We start from the raw sequence: 7,486 nt of genomic DNA, 5'->3' as shown, positions 1-7,486 counted from the left end.
TGAAATCATACTTTAAATAAAGCAAACATGAAGATAACCAAGACACATCCTATTAACAGTCTACTAAATTTCAGTTGTGATACAGGCATACCCATGGTAATACTACAAGGTCCAACAAGATTATCAGTGGACTTCACTTTACATTTTACATAAGTGAAGCACATACAGAAAAGTGCCCAGGCATAAGTGTCCCACCTTGCTCCTTGTAAGTTATAGCTACTGGAAAAACACAGAATCCCCTATGAAAGGTGCAGTGAACTGTACCTCACAATCCAGATAAACTCCCATAACAAACTTTAATGGGAGCTGTGGGTATACCATTGAAAATGTACCACTTACATTTAAGCAAGTACATAAAAACCAACGAAAATGGAAAATTTTCAGCCAGCCTTATTCAGTAGGGTTTCTCTCTTAAATAAGCACGCACTGTTGTTGTTACCTTATGAATAAAATAACTGACAAAAGCCAAACCGTTGCACTAGAAGTTGTCAAGGAAACTCAGTTCACTTATGATGTAACATGTCAGTTATTTGTTTTTCTGTTTGTTCCATATTAAAATCAGTATATATATTTTCCAATCAGATTTCTAGAACAGCTTTACCGTTAGGTACATGGGCAGAACTGGGAGTTTGAAAAGGGGGTGGAGTAGACACCTCCAGCGTTGCAGAGGTGGTTACAGCTCAGCTCCCCCACCCCGACAGACAGATGCTGCAGTGCAGCTTCCAGGGTCATTTTTGATTCACCAAAGAACATAAGACTCCTGCCCCTTCCCCAGCTCCTGTCATACCACCCCCACTCCAGTTCAGGCACCTGCTCTCCCCTGCCTTCTCTTCCCCTCCTCTGCTTCAGCAGAGTTTGCCCAGGGTTGCCTGGGTGCCGGAAGGGGGAACCCATGTGCTGCCGCCACTGTCCTCAGCTGATCAAGGGCAAGAGAAACATTAGAGCTGCTCCAGCTGGGGTGTCTGGCTTGGCCAGGGACAGCAGCAGTGGACAAGTCCTCCCTTCCAGGAGCTCCTGTTCCCTGCCCAATCCCCCACATGTCCCCAGTGGCTGGCAGCAGACACTGAAAGGGGAACTGCCACTATCCCTGGCAGAGCCTGGCAACCTGTGTAACTGCTTCTGGCTGGTAGAGCACCCAGGCCAATTGAGGAATGCAGTGTAGGTACGAAGTAGGGAACCACCTACCGCTGCCACTGAACCCAGTACCCCATGCAGACACACCACGCAGTCTGTGGTTGGAATGAGACAGGAGTGGTCCTGAGGCTTTCCCCAGGTCAGCTATAGGCAGCAACAATGGCAGCCAGGTCTCCCCTTCCTCGCCTGCTTCCTGCTTGGTCCCCTGGGTATCCTATGCCAGCCCCAGACTCTGGACACTGCAGATCTGAGCCCATCAGGAATCAGAGCTACCTCCACATGCCCTACACTGTGGAAATGGGGGTGCTACCATGCCACTACATCCCTTTCAATCTGCCCTAATTGGGTATCTGTGAAGAGATTTGCAAGCTGAATCAAAGTTTGAACCTATATCTTTAGAAAGCAAGGCATGAAAAAAGCTGCCAATAATTTGGCAACAGGTCACTTAAAAAGACAACTGTCTTTTCCACTTTGATATCCAAAATATGCGATGCAAGGTCCAACTCATAAAAGTTTCAGCCCTCTCACTTCATTGCTCCATAAGTCTAGTCACTACTAGAAATAATTGTATTAAAAAAATACACTGCTGTTAAGTGATTAAGAACCACAAGTGTTTCAGTACTGGAAATCTAATGTAACCCTTCTGCCAGGTGCTGATAGGCAGTAACAAGGACTGGGTACAACTTTACAAAGTTTTACATTACTTCTCATATTTAGCTTGAGCTCCCAGTAGCAACCTGGGAAGATAAAATTTATCTGAGTGTTCCAGCATGAACAAACTTCCCCACTTGCAAGGAAATGGTAAACATACATAGGGTTTATTACAAGGGGAAAGGGGAGCAAGCACACATCTCAGAGAGCACTTAACTATTAACCCTTAACTACAGCTCAAACCAGATCAGTCACAGTCACCAACAAACCAACCCAGGGAGATAGCATCTAGCCCAGTTATTTGGGAAAATGACTTCTGAGGAGAGGCTGAGAAAACTGGGCTTATTTAGTCTGGAGAAGAGAAGACCGAGGTGGGATTTAATAGCAACCTTCAACTACCTCAAGTGGGGTTCCAAAGAGGATGGAGCTAGGCTGTTTTCAGTGATGGCAGACAAGAGAACAAGGAGCAATGATCTCGATCTTAGATTAGATTTTAGGAGAAACTTTCTCACTAGTAGGGCAGTAAAGCACTGGAACAGGTTACCTAGAGAGGTGGTAGAAGCTCCATCCTGGAAGTTTTTAAGACTCAGCTAGACAAAGCTTTGGCTGGGATGGTCTAGTTGGGGATGGTCCTGTTTTGAGTAGGGGGTTGGACTGGATGGTCTCTTGTGAGGTCCCTTCCAACCCTAATGTTCTATGATTCTAAGATCTGGCCCACAGGACCAAAAGGTTGAGCTGTACAATAATGCTCAAGATCTAATTCCTGATAGGCCAGAACCATGTCCACATGTGTTGAGCTGTCATTTTCACTAAAACAGACTGAACATAGATTAGCAGTTGCACCATCCAGGGACACTGTAATCCAGGTCTAAATGACTTTTTAAACAGGAGCAGCTGCTGGGGACCTATCTATGATAGGAGTGAAAACCAAGGTCTATTTTGCGTACCAAAATGATATTTTGCATATCATTTTGTGTACCAGGATGGGGCCCCAGGACCTCTGCCTGACCCTGTAATTGGGCTCTGTGTAGCCTCTGTCTGGCTCTGTAATAGGGTCCTGGGGCCCTGTGCTGCCTCTGGCTGGCCCTGTAATAGGGTCCTGGGGCCCTGTGCTGCCTCTGGCTGGCCCTGTAATAGGGTCCTGGGGCCCTGTGCTGCCTCTGGCTGGCCCTGTAATAGGGTCCTGGGGCCCTGTGCTGCCTCTGGCTGGCCCTGTATTCCAGAACTGCATTGGCCTGGCACTACATGCCAGGGTTAGGCTTGCAGGACCCATTGCAGGGACATGCAGGCAGTGCATCATGGCTGGGTCCCAGGCCAGTCTCCATGGAAATTCCACCCACCCACTGCATCCAGCACCCCCAGTTTGAAGGAGCCACTCATGCAGGGGCTGCCAGGAAGCAAGTTCGGCTGCCACGCCATCCCAGTCCTGCTGCGCAGCAGGGGACAGCAGGACCAGCTGCATGCACCACAGTCTAGATTACTCCCTGTACCTGGGCTGGGTGGGGCCAAGGGGCCCACTGTGGGCCAGACAAAATCCCTTGGTGGGGCAGACCTGGCCTGCAGGCCATATTTTGCCCACCCCTGCTGTATGCCATAGGAAAAACAAATCAAATGAATTAGTGTTTATCAAAGCCAGTATAAGAGCTGAAAGAAAGAACAGATCATGAGAAAAAAACTGACTAAAATGCAGTGCTATAGCATTTCATTTTTTTTTATTTTACCACAAAAAAGGTAAGCGATAAATTCCAGTATATTTGCCCTTGTCTTGGTTCTCCACTGGTCAGATAAGTGTAGTAATATTTCCTGGTAACTGTAAGTCAATTACATCATTCTTCTATGTCTTGGTTCTCCATTGGTCGGGTAAGTGTAGCAATACTTCTTTTGTCCATCTTGAGTATTCAACTGCAATCATTTTGGGGCCCATTTTTGTTGGGGCCTTTTGCTATTACTATATAAATAATAATCAGAATTAAAAATGGGCAAAACTTCCAAAGACAATCTAAATTTGTAAATAGGTTGCTTTGTAATCAACACAAAGCAGGCTGAGGAACAGTTCTGAGAAAATAACATAGAAATATATGGATAAAGTTGTGCCTGCACTACCCATATTTATTATTAAAAGCTGGTGCAAGACAGGACTAGCAGAATGATAGGCCTTTGGGGGTTCTTGTTAATTGGATTTTATAGGTGAATGATTCATAAAGCTTCCAGGAAGTTTACATGATGGAAATGAGTAAGAACCCAATGTGGATGTTACTGCAGTCAGTGTTAAAACTCTAGTGACTACTGAAATAAGGTCAGGGCATAAAAGTCTATCTATCCTACCTCCAAGTTAAGTCTGGCAGTACTGCTAGCCGCTTGCACCCCAGGCTGTGTGTACTTAAGCCCATAAAAGGGGCAAGACAGCTATTCTGCAATTTGCGTAAGTGTCTCTGAGCTTGTGCCCAAGGACTGTCTCAGAAGGCCCATGTATTTGATTGTGCTTACCAGCTTTGGCATGGATGGGGTGTGTTTCTTGGTGGTCCTCTCACACTCAGCACGGTGGCAACATAACCCAGATATACAACAGTGAAAATACTCTTTCAGAAGAGGTGCTGGAATGGTGGAGTTGCAGTGGCTGAACCAACAATGCTAATCAACAGATAGCAAGTGGCTAAATGGTCCTGCAAGTAAAGAACTAGTTTGAAAACCAGTAGGAACCTGGTACAATGAACAGTAGGAAAAAAAGTCAAAAGTAGCTCCCATGAAAAGAAGGAGATTGTTTGTTTCAGGACCCTGGATGATAAAGGTCAGGGACGTTCACCTCCTCTAGTTTCCTGTGAAAGTTATTACTGTGGGCAGAAAATACTGACTGTTGAGTGTGAAGAGGAAGGTGCAGTGCTTGAAAAGCCACTTCTGAGGGTCAGAACATGGCTGGCCTCTATGTGCAAATGTACATGAGAGATGCATGAAAATGTCCTCTGTGCTGGGGGTAGGCTGTCTTGAGCACAGGCTCTGCTTTGTTGGAGAGTGTTTAACACTGCACAGTTATCTAAAAAAGGCCATTTTGTGTCCCAAAGTTTGTCTAACACCTCTCCCTAAACAGTTGGTCCAACAAAAGGAAAACCTTTGCCTCAGAGTCCACCAGGAGGCAGTGCTCCTGTCCTTCATTTCCAGCATTGCTGAAAGCACCCATCCAGTCATCCCAAAGTTTTGGGGAATTTGTTTTAAATAAGTGTAATCTGTATGAGGACTCTTTCCCCCTTCTTATTTCTGCACTTTCAAGGTTCAACTTTTCAAGGTTTTCTCTTCCTTCACAAGAGATAGAAATACCCCTTCCTCTACTCCACTCTTTTTTCTAAAAGGGGAAACAAGTTCTAGCAAGTTCATATGACTTCAGGAGGTAAGACTTCATCTCTTCCCCCCCTCCCCCCCCGGCTTATAAAAGTCATTATCTTACCATTTCAGGCTGGACATAAGGAAGAACGTCTTTACTGTCCAAGCCCCAAGTTTTGGAACAGACTGCTGCCTGAGGTGGTTTAAGCACCTGCTTTGAATGCCTTCAAGAGACATTTAGATGTTTATCTTTTTGGGATCCTATGACCCCAGCTGACTTCCTGCCACTGGGGCAGGGGGCTGGAGTCGATTGATCTTCCAAGGTCTCTTTTAGCCCTAATGTCTATGAAATCTTCTTGGGAGGTAGAGTGGTTTTGCGAGTAGTACACAGGACAAACTCATTCTGGTTATCTACGTTAGTCTGAAGTCAGGCAGAAGGCCAGGCAGGGTGGCACCCTAACGAAGCAGGGTGTTGCTTATGAAAGCTTATTCCTTTCTGAACCAGTTAAGTCTCTAAGGTGCCACTCTACGCTGCCTTCTGCCTGTTTTGATTGCGAGTACTCTGGTCAGGGATTCTCTTTTATTATATTGATTTATAATACCCACCTCTTGGACCCCGGTCTGTACTGAGGTTTAGATGTGATATTGTAACCTCGGTAAACCAGTACAATAACAATAAGCATAGCAATAATAATGGCACTATCTTTCCTGTTGGTTTATTTGTAGAAGCCCTAGGCTATGTTTTAAAACAGAGGCCCCAACTGTATAAGGATAAAAGCATACTGGAAGTTGCATGAGGTTTCATCAACCTTCTAAAACCATTTGGAAAATGAAGGAGCTGCCTAAAAGGGAAGACGAATAAGTTTTATGTCAATAAATTATAGTTTATTTAATTGGTTCCTATTTAAGACTGTAATACCATTGGTGGGGAAGCCTATTTATGACTTTTTTATGCTGACGTGGCCATTTTGTTGCTCTAAGGTCAATTAATTGTCAGGGCACCTCAAGTGTTGTGCACAGATTTTTTTAACTGTTTAAATCTAAAATTAATAATTTTGGTTCGGCCCACATGTGCAAATGTTACCGAATATTTTTTAAAGCTACTTAGTGGATATTTAATATTTTACTTCAGCATGCACTAAACTCATCTTAAAGTACTAATTAGCACGGAAATGGAAATAACTCCTGACACTGATCACACAGTAAATGTAAAGTACTACAGCACTGATGTATTGCCATGATTTTAGATTGAGAACTAACCCAAAATATTCCTTCTTAGCCTGCGTACCCTGGCCCATGTACTTATAGACAAGAGAGATAATGGTTTACAGAATTTTTTTCAACAAAAAACTTCTCTCTCAGTTATAAAAAAGCAAGGAAATAAAACTGCATGGCAAAGAAACATGTTTGAGTGAACTGTTTATATTTTCTTCTTATGAAAAGCTATAAGTGCACTGATAGTACAGTATTCAGCCGATTTAACATGAAGTGGGGATAGGGTATGGGTGTAGATGAAGGGCTAGTTTACTTCTGCTCTGTACTTTGCTTTTTTAAAATTTAGTGTGAATCTAAAACTCTTCTTCATTAGAATGGTAGTACAATGGTGATGGCCCTTGTATCCAGCACAGAAACATCCAGAAACATCCTCCCAGGGAAATCACAGTACAATCTGCCTATTTTAAAGGCAGTTTTCCTCTTTAAGCGAGGAATTCTACTAGAATCAGAGAAATTATGCTAAAATGTCCCTTTAATTTAGTAAAGCAATGTAACAAACATCTTTTTTTCTAAAGAGTGCTGTGGACTCCATCTATAGACTTTCTGGTACACAGGTCCAATACTTCTAGAAATATTGGAAAGCAGCTCCATATATATTCCTCAAATCTCAACCCTGATGGCTGATCAGAAAAAATAAAATATTGAGTGTATTGTGCACAGAGGGAGTAAGAACATCTTTGTTTGTTGACAGGAATAAAATGTAACTTGTCACCAGAGCTGATATGCTGTATTAATAGCTCCTTTCAGGAAACATGGATATTTGTGTAATAAATATTGATGCAAAAACACTGCATTCGAGTTGCCTTTGGAAGCATGTAATGGCTGCAAGTTTTTAAAGGATGTGTTTAGTTGCTTTTTCTTTAAACAGAAAGCTAACTCTCTTTTTCTAATTGGATGTCATTACGTTCACCACAAGGTAGATTCTTGCTGATGATGCTACAGGGACAGAGGAAAGAAAGAAGCTTGATCTTTCTACATCTGATATCCAGAGCTACTAACATTTGGAAAATAAAAATCAAGGAATGAGCATCCAAATGAGCTGGAGTCTAGAGAATACTAAAGCCTTTGCTGTAAGGAAGTTTTATATATGTTCTTCTGCATATTAGGTTAT

This window comes from Crocodylus porosus, unplaced genomic scaffold (genome assembly GCF_001723895.1).
Source record: "Crocodylus porosus isolate Cpor-Errol unplaced genomic scaffold, CroPor_comp1, whole genome shotgun sequence".
NCBI classification, from domain to species: domain Eukaryota; kingdom Metazoa; phylum Chordata; order Crocodylia; family Crocodylidae; genus Crocodylus; species Crocodylus porosus.
Note: the sequence above shows the minus strand (reverse complement) of the source record.